General features: G+C 42.3%; 1 long non-coding RNA gene and 1 other non-coding gene across 6 annotated transcripts in view; one reads left to right on the forward strand and one right to left on the reverse strand.

The window, feature by feature from the left end:
- The window catches only part of LOC107195419, a 279224-nt gene that overhangs the window by 171306 nt on the left and 91363 nt on the right, over window positions 1-16555 (reverse strand). The gene's annotated exons all lie outside the window — the stretch shown is intronic.
- On the forward strand, window positions 15365-15470 carry LOC112476920. The gene has a single exon (XR_003045252.1). It is a non-coding gene; the product is annotated as a U6 spliceosomal RNA (small nuclear RNA).

A 16555-nucleotide genomic window follows, 5' to 3' on the forward strand; every position in this document is an offset into this window, starting at 1 on the left:
TCCCCTGTGTATAGCTCACTGGCGTCGGAGTAGACTTTTTGACTCCCAAGTCCTTCTGACCTTGCCTTGTGAAATTCAAAGCCCAGACTTTTGAAACTCCAAAACTGAAAATTAAATCTTTGGTTTGGCTATATCGACCTTTGGATAATTTAATAAAACCCTAATGCTCTGGCAGCTGCCTGAAAAGGAAGGAAGGGACAGGGGGCCAACAGTTACCAGGAACAAAATTATCTATTAGTTAACATTTCAAAGTTGCACCTTGCCACAAATTAAAAGAGCCTGCTCAAAATTAGGAGTGAACAGCGTGCCTCCTGGATACTGTAGGATTCACCGAGTCCAAATAATTTGATCTGGGCTTTCAGTTGAGACTTCAGATTAGTGGAGAAGAAAAGAGGGTCATCTTCTAGGCAATAAGATGACAAAAGTAGAGATGCTGGAAATCAAGGATATTCAGGAAAAAGTAGAAAGAACAGTTTTAGTGATGTTCATGGAACAGGCATGGGGGGGACAACATAGAAAAACTTAGAGGGAACAGTGAGGAATCCATGGAGACAGGGGAAGCGTATGAAGTGGCCATCTTTAAAGATCTGTAGCATTCGTTATGGCAGAAGAAATACGGACAGGTCATCAGGATCTTGTCCCACTGGAAATACATCAGGAAATTAAAAAGAACAGCCTGGCAGGTCTTCTTGACTTTGTGTAAACGTTCAGTGATTGGTTTAGATTCACGTGGAGGTCAAAAATGCCTTTATTTCATACGCTGTGTGTGTGTGCATACATGTAATAACCTAAAACGGTCTGCAGCTGTTTAGTTAGACCAAGGTGTGTGGTTTCGGGCAGTCTAAACCGGTTGGTGCCTAAACTTATGATTTCTTTACTGAATGGTTTATTTATTGAATTCACAGTGATTCCTTCTATAGGAGGGCAAGTTGGCACACCGAAATGGTCTCGGTTAGAGGTGAATTACCAAAATTTTATCTGGGAATTCAAAAGAGAACAGCAATAAAAATGTGTTGTATCTTTTCTAAACAATAGTGATAATAATGAAAACGACTGTAGTCGTTTGTCTCTTCCTGGCCTTGATACCAATGATCAGAAAGAGACAGTCTGGGACCATTTTACATCATGACACCAAAGTAAGAGTTCTTCTGAAAAGGCCATCGGTGAAGAGAATAATGACCTCTTTCCCCAAAGATATCCACATTCTCATCCTCAGAATCTGTGAATATGTTACTTTTCATGACAAAAAAAAAAAAAAAAAGACTTTGCAGATATGGTTAAATTAAGGACCTTGAAAGGGAGGTTTCCCTGGGTTATCTGAGCGGACCTGATATAACCACAAAATATAACCTTAAAAGTGGAAGAAGGAAGCATGAGGTCAGAATGTGCTGACCGAAGCAGAAATTAGGAAAACACGAGCGAAGGAATACAGACAGCCCCTCGACACTGAGAAAGGCAAGAAAACAGACACACCCCCTAGAGTCTTCAGGGTCCCGTGGACACCTTCATTTTGGTCCTGCGAGACCCATTTCAGACTTTTAACCTCTAGGACTGTAGGATAAAAATTTCATGTTGTTTTGAACACGTAGTATGTGATAATTTATTACAGTAGCAATAAGAAACTAATACAGTGCCCTAATTAAATGTCGGGTATTTTTACAAATGAACTATGTAGACATATCACGTACTAACTATACATTAAAATTATATGTCTCCTAAAATAAAATCCTTTTAAAAAATAATTATCATGTACGACCTTTGATTACTTTAGTTAATCTAATGCAGATATGAAAATAAATATATTACCCAGGTAGGCCCAAAAGAAATTGAGAGTGGAGGGTAGCAGAAATTGTTTTTTTTTTTTAAACCATGGGGCCTCCTTAAAGGGTTGGACATTTATCAACTGTGCTTCTCTTTCCTACTCAAGAAGTTATATTTGCCCAGAAATCTAAGAAGATAAAAGAAATCTAAGTATATTTTCAGTGGGCAAATACATGTTTTTTCCTAAATTCATAATGTAGAGAACAGGATTAAAGGCCAGAGATCATGGGGGATGGAAAAGGATGAGATTTAAAAATAAATAAATAAATAAATATAACCCCAATGTCATGGGCCAGTTTGAATTTTGATGAGTCTAATGATTTCCAAAAAATATCTGTCAGAACTGCTCTCCATGCCAGGCTCCAGGGTAAAACCACAAGTAGGAATTGATCTGTTGTATTTTTAAAAAATCCAAATACTATTTTCCTGTTTTTAACTTTGGAGGGGAAAAAAATAGAATCTGAAATAGGACGCAAGGGAAGAAATCGCAACAGCACATTTTAACCTTCAAGCAGCCAAGACACAGACTCTTCATTTCCCTCCAGAGGAGTCAAGCAGTGCCCACTCTTCACCTGTGGCTCCCAGGGAGAAGCTATTCGTACAGAGTCCTCTCCTAGACCATGTCTGAAAAACCTCCAGGAGTGACCAATGCTTTGGAAATAAATGTGTACTCATTTAAATTCACTGAAGTGAGAAAGAACAAGAGAGAAAAAACAATAGAGTGCCCAAACGCTTACAACCTTGTTAAGACTTTCTGGAAAGTCTTCAACGATTTAACAATATTCTTCGTTCCTCTCCCTGCTTCTCCCCAAAGTGACACAGGCACGCCACTACGATCAGGTGGGAAAGCCTGTCCTCTTCCTGAAGTGACTTCAAAATTCAGCAGTTGCTTAAGCCCCCAAATCCCTCCCATGCTACCTTCATGTGAACCTGAGAGTTCCACGGCTAAGATCTAGGCTTCGAATGGGAAGTTTCGATAGGAGCAAACGACAAGGCCAAGACAGTATCCTTGGAAGCGTTTGTGAATCGGGTTTGGAGACAGATCCTTCAAAATGCATCAGCCTCTGTGGAGTCTTACAGCAGCGCCTAGACGAGCATGGTAGCAGAGGAACGGGAAAAACGCTGACTCGGGCCAGGCTGGACCTCTAGTACTTCACTCGCAGCAATCCCTATGGTAATTCTTGAAGACAAATAACATCTTTGAGGTTTTTAGTGGAGGGGTTGGAAGGTGATAAACAACACACGTCTCCCTTGTCCAAGTTTCTGATTATTAAGTAATTGGGAAATAAAACAAAAAGAAAAGTGCAGGTGGGGAGCAAACTGTGATCCTGACCAGCGCAGGCGAATGCACAGCCGTCTGAGGGACGAAGGGCTTCCTAACACTGAGCACAAGAGCCAGCCAGACCCAACCAGTGTATCTGTTACTTACTGCTGTGTAACAAACAACCCTAAAACTCAGTAGCTTAAAACAACGAACATTTATTATCTCACAGTTTATGCGGATCAGGAATCTGGGCACACCACAGCTGGGTCCTCTGGCTCAGGGTCTCTAAAGAGGCTACAATCACAGTGTCCACCACCAGTTGTGGTCATCTACAGGCTCAACTGGGAGAAGACTGGCTTCTAGACTCACCAGTGGTTGACGGGAATTGACTTCTCACAGGCTGTTGGACTGAGGGCCTAGTTCCTCGCTGGCTCTTGGCCAGAGACATTAACTCCTTGCTGTGTGGACCTCTCTATAGGACTTCTCCTAACACAGCAGCTTGCTTCCCTCCAGAGCAAGGGCTCCGTGAGACAGGAAAAGAGAGGGTCAGAGAGACAGACTTCACAGCCTTTATGTTACCTAACCTCAGAAGTGATATCCTGCTTTCTATTTCAAAATACAGCTACTGTATTTTGTGTGTTGGAAGCGAGTCACCAGGTCCAGCCCACACTCCAGGGAGGGGAGACTACACAGGACATAGCTACCAGGAGGCAGGGGCTCTAGGGAACTTTCTCAGAACCAGCCCACCGTGACAGAGAAGTCAGGCAGTTCTGGGGGAGGGCAGTGGACCTCTCCTTTCCCATTCCCCGCTGATAAAAGGTCCCTGCTCCCTACATGCAGATTGCCCCCAGGAGAAATCGTAGAGGACGGGGTGCATGACACATGGAGAGAAGCTATAAGCTTTGGGCTAACAATGGGAAGAAGAGAAAGGGAGAGGAAGAAGTTCTTCCCAATGGAAAGAAACATCAAGAGTAAGGAATGAACAGTTCCCAATGCTCATAATTCCCTGTTTACATTACGATGTCCATTTTACATAGGAAGAAACGGAAGCTTGGACAGAACGAATAACACAAGATCACACAGATACTACGTGACAGAGCCAAAATCTATAAATACCTAATCCCTGAAAGTCTTCCATACTCTGTATTACAATTATACTTTCCCATACTCAGGATCTGCTTGGAAACAATTATTTGATGACAACATTTAGACTTGCCAGTGAAAATATCTCATTTCAGGAATGGGACTAAATTATCCCTTCCATGCCCTTAAGTGTCCCCTAAATCTAAAGTTTTATGACAGTAATAAAACAATAGCTCTGCAAGAAAATAAAAGACACACCTGGCTTGGAAACAAGAAGTTACTGGAGTCAACTGCTGGCTTTCTGAAAACACTGCAGAACACTGCAGGACCGTGAGGCTGGGTACTTCCAGCCCAGAGACTAGCCAGACAGCTTGCAGCCCAGGCAGAGCTGTTGATAGCCAAGGGCCTGTCCAGAGGGCACGGGTGGGACGTGTCACTCCTGATAACATACCGGGCTGCAAGAGCCCTGCTTTGAACTTGAAACGAGATCCTTGCTTTCACTGACCACCCAGTGGCTCCAGCCCTTTTGTTCTCTGATATATATCAAAGATGGTAACACTTAGCCTCCTGCTGCCTTTCAAGTACAGGGTCTGTACAGCTACTATTTCTAGCCCTCCAATGCCTAAGGACCTTTGTTTCTTCAAGATTTTACAACATGCCACACAAAAATATAATGCCTAAGGACCTTTGTTTCTTCAAGATTTTACATCCTTTTATTTCAAAAAAAAGAAATAGCCAAAAAACATTATTTTAACCAAAATATCATCATATGTGGACTCTCATATTTAGTCTCTTTTATTCAGTGGAGATTTGAGTGCCTGTTGTGTGCCAGGCAGTGTGATTTGTGCTGGGGGTCAGGGAGGAATAAAATGGAGGACTGATTTGTATGCCAGGAGCACAGGATCTAGTTTGGGAGAAAAACAAGTGGACTCCCAAAGACAATGCAATGAGTGCCAATGTAAGGGATGTTCAAGGTCATATGAGGTCTCCAAGGAGGGGCTGCCCATGTAAAGGGGATTCACAAAGGCAGAAGACTCTGGATCAAGGACACACCTGTGTGTCTCTCTCTGGGATCCAGTCCACTAAGCTAATCGTACCTTGCTTAGAACAAAAGAAAGCTGTAGGTATGAGGGGTGGGGTGTGGAAAGGGACTTGATGAGGGTCCACAAGTTAGGATAAAGGAATTTGAGTGAATGGCGTTTCCCAGAGATGGGATGACCAGCACACAGCTGGCATATACACCCAAATCCTCAGAGATTCCCCACCCCTCAGAGGGAAAGATTCCTAGAAAAATGTAGACTTTTGCTGGGGCTCAGTCTTAACTATAATTCCCCTCTCTTAAATGCCTCACAGAAACCTATCTCTCCCTCTAGATCAAATTTTGCTTCTTGGTAATACCCAGATTCTTCTAGAATAGGAACTATGCAAGATTGAGGCTCTACTGGGTATCAGTTTGCCCCTCTGCTGATCGCCTCCCCCTGACAAGTGAGCAGCAATAGTGTTTGTCCAAACCACACAGACTTCCTTTGCCTGGACATAGCAGAATCCCTCTTAGGTAGCGTTGGCTGTTTCTCATAGAAGCATCCACAGCACTCTCTAGCTGACATCCTGTCAAGTACAGTCAGCACCCAGTAGTTAGCTTTTCCTGGGACACCTGCAGATCCCTGTATCAGTGGAACCAAAGATGCACTGACGGCCTCTCTGCAGCTGCCCTGAACACGCGTGCCCTCCACCCCACCTTACCTCTCGTTCTCCTTTTCTCTGTGGCTAATTAAGTTCCCTACCCCCAGTCTTTTCACACGCAGACATTTTTCCATGTCTGACCTTTGAATAACCAGCTTGCTGTTTTTTGCAAGCCACTGTTTATTCTTCCCCTGCCACAGCACTCTCGCTACTCCATTCGCCAGCGAGAGCAGCCCTACGACAGGACTGTTTCCCCCTTCGCACCAGCCCTACAGCGACCCCCATCCACAGATGTCTGTTCTCTCATGTCTTGATCCATCTGGGGATGGAGGTGAGCCATCGTCAGAGCTCCTTGAAGGAGATATTAATATTAGATGTTAGAGCCGTCTCCCTATTGCTGAACGACTATAGGAATCGAAATTTCTAAATCCAAAGTCCCTAATGTCCATATCGGGAGTTCAAAATGAAATTGAGGCAGCCACATCTTTACTTCAGAGGCCTACCTGTTTATGCAGGGAACTTAAAATAGGCTGCCATCTGCTGAAGAAGAGACCCACGTTTGCGAAAGGGCGTCTCTGAGCTGACAGAGGACACTTTAGACTCTCATGTGAAGACACACTGCATGTATTTATAAAGGTCTGCACAGCTTTAAACTCTGACAACGTGAGTATATCACTGAAATCTTTTTATTTTCATTTTTTACATTTGTTGTCTGCCAAGGCCTGTCTGCGTTTGACCATAAGCAGAAATGTGGCAAGATAATTTTCTTTTATTTTTTACATATTTACGATTTACAATCATACTTAACAATTTTGAAAAGTTGGGTTGTTAAAATAATTTACCCTGAGCTTCTGGTTATAATGAATGTTTATAAATTGATTATGTTTCTGCCATGAAGTGGAGAGGCAATGAGGAATTTTGATATGGCCTATGCAAAATTCCTGATCAAAACCATGCCACAGCTGCCTGCAGATCTCACTGAAATAAGGTCTCACTGCTAGGCAGGGAAAAGCTTCAAATCTTCAGCACAGTCAGTTCCATTCTTTCTAATGTGATAATGTACATGTGAACATTAATTAAGTAAGGACATCAAAAGTGTGGTGCCTGCTCATGAAGATAGATACTGTATCAGTTAGATATTGCTGTGTAACACACCGCCCCAAAACATCATGGACCAAATAACAATTATTTATGTAGCTCTGTGTCGTCTCACTCGGTTCGGGTTACTATAACAGAATTCCACAGACCGGGTGGCTTAAAAACAGCAAGATCCATTTTCTCATTCGGTGTGGGAAGCCCAGGGCCATCTGATGAGTGCCTGCTTCCTGGTTCATAACCTCTGGTGGTGGAAGGGGCGAGGGATTTCTCTGGAGCCTGTTTCATTGGCGCACTAATCTCATTCAATCTCATTCATGAAGGTCCTGCCCTCATCATCTCCCAAAGGCCCCACCTCCTAATACCATGCCAGTGTGGGGAGAGGATGTAACGTAGCATCTGGAGGATACAAAACATTCAGGGCACAGCACTCACTATTCAGCAGGTCAGCAACCTAGACTAGGATAAACTGGGCGCTTCTACTCTGAGAAGAGCTTCCTCATGCATCTGGGATCAACTGTGGGTTGGTTATGTGTTTCTACCTTCTGAAGTCAGCCAGCGGTCAGCAGGAGGGCTCTGCTGGGATCCATATGGTCTCTCAGTCTCCAGCAGCCTCGTCTTGTCACGGTCCCATGACCATGGCAAGTCTCCAAGAGAGACTAGAACTACGCAAGTCTTGTGAGACTGTTTTAGTTTTCTATTCCTGCACAGTAATTACCATGAACTTAGCATCTCAACACAATAATCAATCATTAGCCCATGGTTTTGCAAATCAGAACTTCAGCACAACAGTGACTGGCTTCTCTGCTCTGGGCATCAAAAGGCTGAAAACAAGCTAGACTGAGTTCTTGTCTAGAGACGTGGTGGGGGTGGAGTGGGAGGTGTCCGCTTCCAATTGCATTCTGAGGTCCCTGTCTCCTTGCTGGCTGGCTGTCAGTCAGAGTCCACTCTCAGCAACCAGCGGCTGCCCTCGCTCCTCACCACGAGGCCCCCTCCTCGCCAGCAAGGGCGCTCACTTCAAATCAGCCTCAGGCGTCAGATCTCTGACTTCCTCAGTCTCTGACTTCTAGATGCAGATTTAAGGGCTCATGGGATTGGTTCAGGCCCACCTGGATAATCTCTCTATCTTAAGTTCAACTGATTTGGAAAGTTTCGATCTCCAAAATCCCTTCCGCTATAACATAACTCATAATAGTCACAAGTGACAAACGAGGTCAAAGCAAGGAAATTACCCAAGGGTGAGGGCCACTGTGGGTCATCTTGGAATTCTGCCTAGAGCAGAGGCCTAGACTCCACCGATTCATCATCACTTCTACTACATTCTGAAGACCAAAGTAGAGTAGCCCAAAGGCAAACAATGGGAAACAGATGCTACCTTTTGATGGAAAGGACTGCACAGTCACGTTGCAAGGGGGCATAGGCACAAGGAGGGGTGAAGGACTGGGCCCGTTTTTGGCAATCTGCCACACACAGCATGCCTGAGGCTTGCTTGTAGAGTCCGTGCATCGTACCTACAGTAGCTCTTGCTGAAATGAGTTGACCTGGAGAGCAAGCTCATCTCTAATTACCAGGATAAGGGTACTGATGAACAGGCAGTAAACGTCAGGCCCATGCCATCCCTAAAAGTAGACCCAGCCCCTTCGATGTGCTGGCTGCTGCCCTTCACCGAAGCCCAATCTGTCTCTGCCTCCTGCTCTCTCAACACTGCGATAAAACACCAGGATGCTTTCACACCTCACTTCAGGGGGCTGCAAGCAGGGAAAGGGGGCTGTTCCCAAATTGGAAACCTGAGTATGTTAATATCCTTTCTAGAAACCCTGCTGACTGCGTTTGTTCCCAAAGAGAAGGCTGAGGGAGGCAGGTGCAAGGCAAATAAAAGTCGAAACCAGTCCAGACGGGCAGATCGGTTTCCTTTCGCCTAGTGATATTACAAGATTCCTAGGAGTTTAAATTTTATCTTTGCAATAAGTCCTAGGAGTCCTCATCTCCTTTCATATATAACATCGAGGAGCTGAGGAGGTTTAAAAGAGGCCACCCACAAATTCTCAAGTAGAAGGAGCTAAGAATCCCAGCTAATACGAAACAGAGAAAAAGAAAAAAAATATATATTTTCTGTCCTCAGCAGAGTTTTATTTATTTATATTTAATGTTTTTGAGGCTTTGGGGGCAGGGCCAGAGAAAACAAGACTTCAAATCTCAGCTTCTTTTTTATTTTTTATTCTTGAGAAGTGTTGAAATCATGGCCTAGTTGTGTTTAAACGGTTTTTCAGAGCTTAATTAGTTCATAGAATAAAAAAAAAAGGGGGAGAAAAAAAAGATAAGCTGCTGTATGATTCCTGGCTGCCTTGGAAATATGCACCAACTTTAGAAAGAAAGCTCCTTGGGACGTATATTTCTTTTAAGGACTCTCAACAGCTGTACAAAATGGTACCTTCACATACATCACTTTACTGCTCTCACAGCTCAGCTAAATGGGCTAAATTTACCAAGCTCTGCATAATTTCACAAGCCGGGTCTGCCAAAACTCTCAGAAGTTTCCATTGCTGATTGGAGTCTAGCCAATAATACGTCCCCAGCATCCAAGAAGGACGAGAGAAACGCAAAGCGAAGAATCTTTTTCAGGGAAAAACACAGTCGAGAGCAGGTTGAAGAGAGACATGGAAGAATGAACTGCAGTGTGTTTGTATTTAGTTGGGGATAGCGTTATTGGAGGGTTCGAGGATTGTGTTTCAGCTTCGTCAGATGCCATTCAGATAATCGTTGCAGGTGGACAGCTCAGAATAGCAATAACTTGCTGGCAAATTTGAGACTCTTTTTACGCATTAATCTTTTTCGTCACCTTCCATTTATGTATGTGTTATTGAGGCAGCAACGGACATGTTTAACTTTCTTTTTCAAAAAACCATTAGCCTAGCCGGTGGTCTGTATTATTTTCACATTTAAGCAATAGAGCTGTGTTTCTTTTTTAAAATCTGACTCTTTTTCAGTTAAATTTGTTGCCAAATCATCCAAAAAGACAGCTGAAGTCCATTAAATATGTTGATCGCTATTATTTAGAGACGGTGTTGGCAATCTTTTGAGCGGGGCGCAATGGTGCTGATGTAATTTTCTGGCACTGTAAGGGTGAGACGCGATAAAGGGAAAGGAATGGGAAACTGGGTGCTCGTGTGGACCTGGGGATGACTCCCCTCTCTCTCTGCCTTCCTCCTTACATCCATCAGAAAGTCGAGCATCTCTTTAAAGGGTGAATCCCAACGGGAACAGTCAAATCTTCCAGTCACCCCTGATACTTGGGTCTGCCTTTCAGAATCCTTTCTCGAACACAGGAAATGGCCACACGGAGAGGCCAGGGGCCTGGCTCCTTATCCTTGGAGCTGTTTAACCAGAGTCACAGCCTGATTCTCTAGACTCCAAATCTGTAGGGCTTAGGAAAGTCATCCAGAGATGGCCCTGACTCCCAACATTTCTGCATTTATAGCATTCCTCACCCCATAATTATACACGAACTAACTCTCACATTTAAATGTATTTGTGCAATAGAAGCCAAGGACAGCACAAGCACTTTGGGGACACTTGGGTTTACAGTGGGGACACAACAGACAGCATTGGTGCCCTCAGGGAGCTTGCTTCCTAGTAATTTTAATGAATTTTGCTTTCAAATTGTTTTTCCAGATAGAATTCTCAAAAAGAAAATGGCCATTGTGACCATTTTGATGGTATATGACTATTCTGAGATCATTAGCTACAACCGGAAATATATTTACACTAGGTTATAAACCATGACTAAAAAATGAAGGTCTCTTTTTCCTGAAGCTAATGTGTACTTCAAGTGAGACAGCTCCCCTCCTCATATACACACGACAAAGCCTAAATTAGATATTCACAGATATCCTCTTGAGAAATTACAAAGAGCAGCAAGATAATCTGACATGGACATTCCTGACTCCATTTTGAAGATCTAAAAAGCTTCCTCCCTCTTAATTTTCTATTGCTAAACTACAGCATTTTCCTGTTTGCCACAAATAAAGGAAACAGGTTCCCTTCCCCAAAGGAACATATGGAATTGGCCACTCAGTTATTACACTAAAGATTAGTGAGGACATTTCAAGCACAACTAATTAAGGAAGTGTCTCCTGGAATTAAAATATTATATTTAACTACATTAAAAGGACCTAAATACAAAACGTTACACATAAAAATAAAAAGAATTACTCAGAACAGAGGCAGGGGGTGGTGGGAGGAAGTTTCGAGCAAGCGCTAGTGAGGTCTGAAGAAAATGGGAGTTGTTTGTCTTCTTCATAGCATTCTTTTTTTTTTTTCATTTATTTAAGTATTAACATTGGTTAATACAATTATATAATTTTCAGGTGCACATTATAATTTGACATCTATATATTCTATTGTGTGATTACCACTCAAAGTCCAGTTTCCTTCAGCTACCATATATTTGATCCCCTTTACCCACTTCGCCTTCTCCCACCCCCCTATATTTGACCCTCTTTTTAACCCCATCTACATCTCCCTTCCTCCCCCACCTCTAACCCTCTGGTAACCACTAGTCCATTGTCCATGTCCATGAGTCTCTGTTTGTTTGTCCCGCTCATTTGTTGCTTTTAGATTTATATCCCACACATAAGTGATATCATGTGATTTTCAACTATTTCTGATTGACTTATTTCTCTTAGCATGATTATCTCGAGGTCCATCCATGTTGTCACAAATGGCAGTATTTCATCTCTTCTTATGGCTGAGTAATATTCCATTATATATATGTACCACAGCTTCTTTAGCCAATCATCTATCGTAGGATACTTCAGTGGCTTCCATGTCCTGGCCACTGTGAATAACGCTGCTATGAACATCGGTATGCAAATATCTTTTTGGATATGAGTTTTCCAGTCTTTGGGGTAAATATCCAATAGAGGGATTGCTGGATCATATGGTAGATCAATTCTTAGTTTTTTGAGGAACCTCCATACTGTTTTCCATAGAGGCTGTACCAATTTGCAGTCCCACCAGCAATATATGAGGGTTTCTTTTTCTCCGAATCCTCTCTATCATTTGTTATTACTTGTCCTGTTGATTATAGCTATTCTAACAGGTGTGAGATGGATCTCATTGTGGTTGTGACTTGCATTTCCCTAATAGCTAGTGATGTTGAGCACCTTTTCATATATTTGTTGGCCATTTGTCATAGCATTCTTTTTTAAACATTCTCAGTTGGAAGAAAACTAACTCTACAATATTGAAAATAATTCTGTGAGCAAAAATTTGATGTCACACTCTAGAACAGAGGCTGTGTAAACAAAACATTCTTTGATAATGCAAATGTTCTATGTCTGTGCTGCCCCAATGAGGTGGCCACTAGCCACATGTGGTTATTTAAATTTAAAGTACCTGAAATTCAATAAAATTAACAACTCAGTTCCTCAGTCACAGTAGCCATATTTTAAGTACTTAACAGCAACATGGAGCAAGTGGCTACAGTACTGCCCAGCACGGTTCTAGAAGCGAGGAGAAATGTTTAGGTACATAGTGATAACATACCTTAAAAGGTTGCCAAATAAGGGTGGAAATGGAAAGTGTTTCCCCAAAAAACTACACGGAGCATAAGAAAAAGTCCACTTTGTATCATCTGCTGGATTTTTTTCCTCTTTTCATCCAGTTTCAGTCAATAAGTAAAACAAGCTAGCAGTACTTTTCATCTCAACACCTTGAGCAAATTCTCAGGTCTTCCCAGGAGAATGCTCTTGATACGCTTTTCCGCAGCCCATCTATAGAAAGCACACTTTCCAAGCACCTAATGTATGCTTTTCATGTGAATTCACTTTTCTGGTCCTTTGAGTATTTTTACAATGGAAACACCCCCTACAAAAAGCCTAGCTATATCTTCGCAACCACACTTTCCAAGGCTGGTTCCTGAAGCAGGTTTCTCTGTTCAGTTTTATCTATTTATGCAGCCCAGACTAGGCAATAAGACTTCCAAACTGTCAAGAAATACGAAAACATACAAAGTCCTTGATTGTACAGGTAAGCCTCTGGCATGTCTTTACTTCTTAACGAGAGCTGGAATTTAAATGAGTGCACGTCAATATTTGAAGATCAAACACAGATTTCTGCTTCCTTTTCAGTCAGTGGGTATCATAGTCCACATACAGATGATAGGTTTATTCATAAATTAATTCATACCAACTATGTTCATACAAAGTGTAGTTTGAGGGAGTTTTGTGTGTGAGAAGGGGTGTCTTTAACCAGCCTCAGTTTCATTCCTATAATGTTCTTATGAGCTTAAGTATAAAGTGAGGCCAGAAGCCATAAAAAGCATCCTTCCATCTCTACGTGCCCCAGGGTGAATTCCTGGAGATGACTTGCTTTATTTTTCTGGGGTCTGCCCCAGTCTCGATAGGTGAAAAATAACCTGGCAGGTCAATCCTCTCGAGGGAATCTCTTCAAGAAGCAAAAGAGCCTAGGGTCGCCCAGGGCTCAGGTTGGCCTCGAGTCACCTTGAGGAGGTCATGTTTGCCGATTTCCACAGACTTGTCAGCATTATCCATATCTAGACCATCTTCAGCCAGAGCTTCGACATTGGCAAGTGGCCCTAAGTGAACCATGTTTGGATTAGCACCTGTGGAACCTGCCTATTAATAAATGCATAGCCTTTTTGAGGACTGTTTAATGTATTTTGTAACACACAGGGAACTGTTCATAAAAGTATACATACATGACCTCTACTATAATTACAAATGTAATTTATTCCCTAAGCTGGTTGTTCTGTTAACAGGCACATAATTCACCTCCAAGGTACCTGAAAAGCATTTGCTCCATTACCTTCATACTTACTGGACCAGTGCCAAGCACAATCTCAAGTCCTAACCCTTATTCCTAAGACTGAGCCCAAACTAGATGGTGCTATGTGAAGAAATAAGAAAAAAATGAGATATACCCAGGCCAACATAATGATTAGACTCATCTCCAACATGGAGCTCAAGAGTCAGTTCTTGACTCCATCCAACCTGACATTTTAACTACAGAAAACATAACACAAAATCATGGTTGAAACATACGTAGAAAGTAGCAGCTTTGAAGAAGAAGAAGAAGAAAGCAAGGGTAGGCAAAAGGTCTATAGAAGTCAAATCCAACACAGAGATAGTTTTCTTCAGAAAGGCAGCAAGTCCAGTCTAGAGCAAGTGTTGGCAAACTATTGCCCACAGCCAAATTTGCCTGCTCACTTTTGTAAATAAAGTATCGTTGCATAAGTATTGTCTGTGACTGCATTCAGTGAACAACTGCGGAGTAAAGTAGTTGAGATACAGGCTATGTGGCCCAAAGAGCTGAAAATATTTGCTATCTGGACCTGTAACAGAAAGTTTGCTGACTCCTGGTTTGGAATTTCAGATTGGGGGGGGGGGGAAGAAAAACAAACAAACAAACAAAAAAACAGTCATTCTTAGAGTTCCCTGAAACAACTATTTGCTCTGATTAGAAAATAAGTGGGGGAAATTGCACTGTGTCCGTATGCCCATTACAGAATAACACCTTTGCCTCTGTCTAAAAGCTCAGTCTGCCTTTTGTTGCCCTACGTCCTGAAAATAATTATTTCTTTGCCATCATTTGGGAAATTTATCTTTAGGAACTTGGAAGAAGGTTGGGAATATCTCTGAGGTTTAATTTCAAAATATGTTTAAATCTAATGCTGGGATTCTCCAAGTGGGTAGCTAGAATAACAAAGTATTCGCCCAGGGGCTTTTCAAGGGGATGTTGCTGATTGGCACTCTGTGGTGCAGGCCATGGAAGTGAACTTGAAAAACAGGCATGATTGCTTTTCCAAGTTTTCACCATAAATAATCGTTTTTTTTTTTAAAGGTTCCAGTAACTTGCCCACTAGGAAAAAAGAAAAAAAGGGAAAAAAAGTAAAGTGGGACAATGACATGGTGGTTTTGCTCTAAAATAATCATGCCTAATGTCATGCTGCCATCTACAGTATTTCGATATTCTCACCCAAACACGGAAATCTGAATGAGCTCTGTAGACACGTGTCCATTGTATTGAGGGAGAAAAGTTTTGCCAGCAGAACCGTAAGGGAATGTTTTAGACCAAAGTGTTCTCTTTGGTTGTGGCCTCCTTTCTTCGCCACCCGACACACCACTGGTTTTAAGTGTGTCCCATCTCCTGATCGTGCTGATATACACACAGTGAAATTAAACAGGAAAATGAGTGTGCTGTGCCTGTCAGATGCACGTGAAGCTGTTCAGAAAGGCCGTGGCCCACTGTCTCTCACGTTCGGGTCAAAGCAGTCGGTCACCAACGGTGGAGTGTGGCAACGGCAGGGTGAGACCCGGAGTCCAGGAAAGCCAATTAAAAAAAAAAAGAAAAGAAAAAAAAAACGGGTAAATTCGGGGATTAAAGAATCTAAGGGGAGCGCTAATTCGGCAGCGCACACACTGAAATCAGAACGATCCTGAGAGGGTTAACGTGGCCCCTGCATGAGGATGAGGCACACATTCCAGAAATAGTCCATGTTAAAAATAAAAAAAGAAGCATCAAAGAGGATATATTAGTCTCCTAGGCTGTTGTAACCAAGCACCACAGACTGGGCGGCTTAAACAACAGAAAATCACTGTCTCACAGTCTGGAGGCTGGAAGTCCAAGATTGAGGTGTCAGCGGGGCTGTTTCCTTCCAAGGACTTTCTCCTTGGCTTGTAGGTGTCCACTTCTCACTGTGTCCTCCTCACATGGCCTTTCCTATGTACCTGTCTGTGCCCAAATTTCTTCTTATAAGGACAACAGTCATTAGATTAGGACCCACCCCAACGACCTCATTTAACCTTCACTACCTTTTGAAAGACCCAATTTCCGAATAAGTTACCTTTTGAGGTACTGGGGGGTTAGGTCTTCAATATCGGAATAGGGGGTGGAGGGCACAATTCAGCCCATAACAAAAACTAAGAAGTTAAGTGCTTCTGATGTTTGGACCTAAACTGAATGGAATATGATAACTAGAAAGGCATTAGGTGCCAAGAATAAAAAGAGGAGTAGGGAGGAAGGGAGAGAAGAAAGAGAGGAAAAGAAGGAGGAAGGAGAAGGAAAAGGAAAAAAAGATGAAAGAAAGAAAGAAAGAAAGAAAGAAAGAAAGAAAGAAAGAAAGAAAGAAAGAAAGAAAGAAAGAAAGAAAGAAAGAAAGAAAGAAAGAAAGAAAGAAAGAAAGAAAGAAAGAAAGAAAGAAAGAAAGAAAGAAAGAAAGAAAGAAAGAAAGAAAGAAAGAAAGAAAGAAAGAAAGAAAGAAAGAAAGAAAGAAAGAAAGAAAGAAAGAAAGAAAGAAAGAAAGAAGGAAGGAAGGAAGGAAGGAAGGAAGGAAAGCAGAGAGAGAGACAGAGAGACAGAGAGAGAGAGAAATTGATTTGATGAATGACTGCAATCTGAATTGGTCCAAACAAGAGATCCTGCTTAATAATTTAAGGAAGCTATGGCTACTAGGGGGAGGAAGAAATATAAACAAGAAAAGATGGTGAAAGTTGGATGATTCCAGTCTCTAGTCCATTCATCTTTGCCTGTTATGCCCTATTTTGTCCAATAGCATCTTGAAGCTTCAATGTCACTGTGGCTATCAGA

The sequence above is a fragment of the Pteropus alecto genome, unplaced genomic scaffold (assembly GCF_000325575.1).
Source record: "Pteropus alecto unplaced genomic scaffold, ASM32557v1 scaffold81, whole genome shotgun sequence".
Classification (NCBI taxonomy): Eukaryota; Metazoa; Chordata; class Mammalia; order Chiroptera; family Pteropodidae; genus Pteropus; species Pteropus alecto.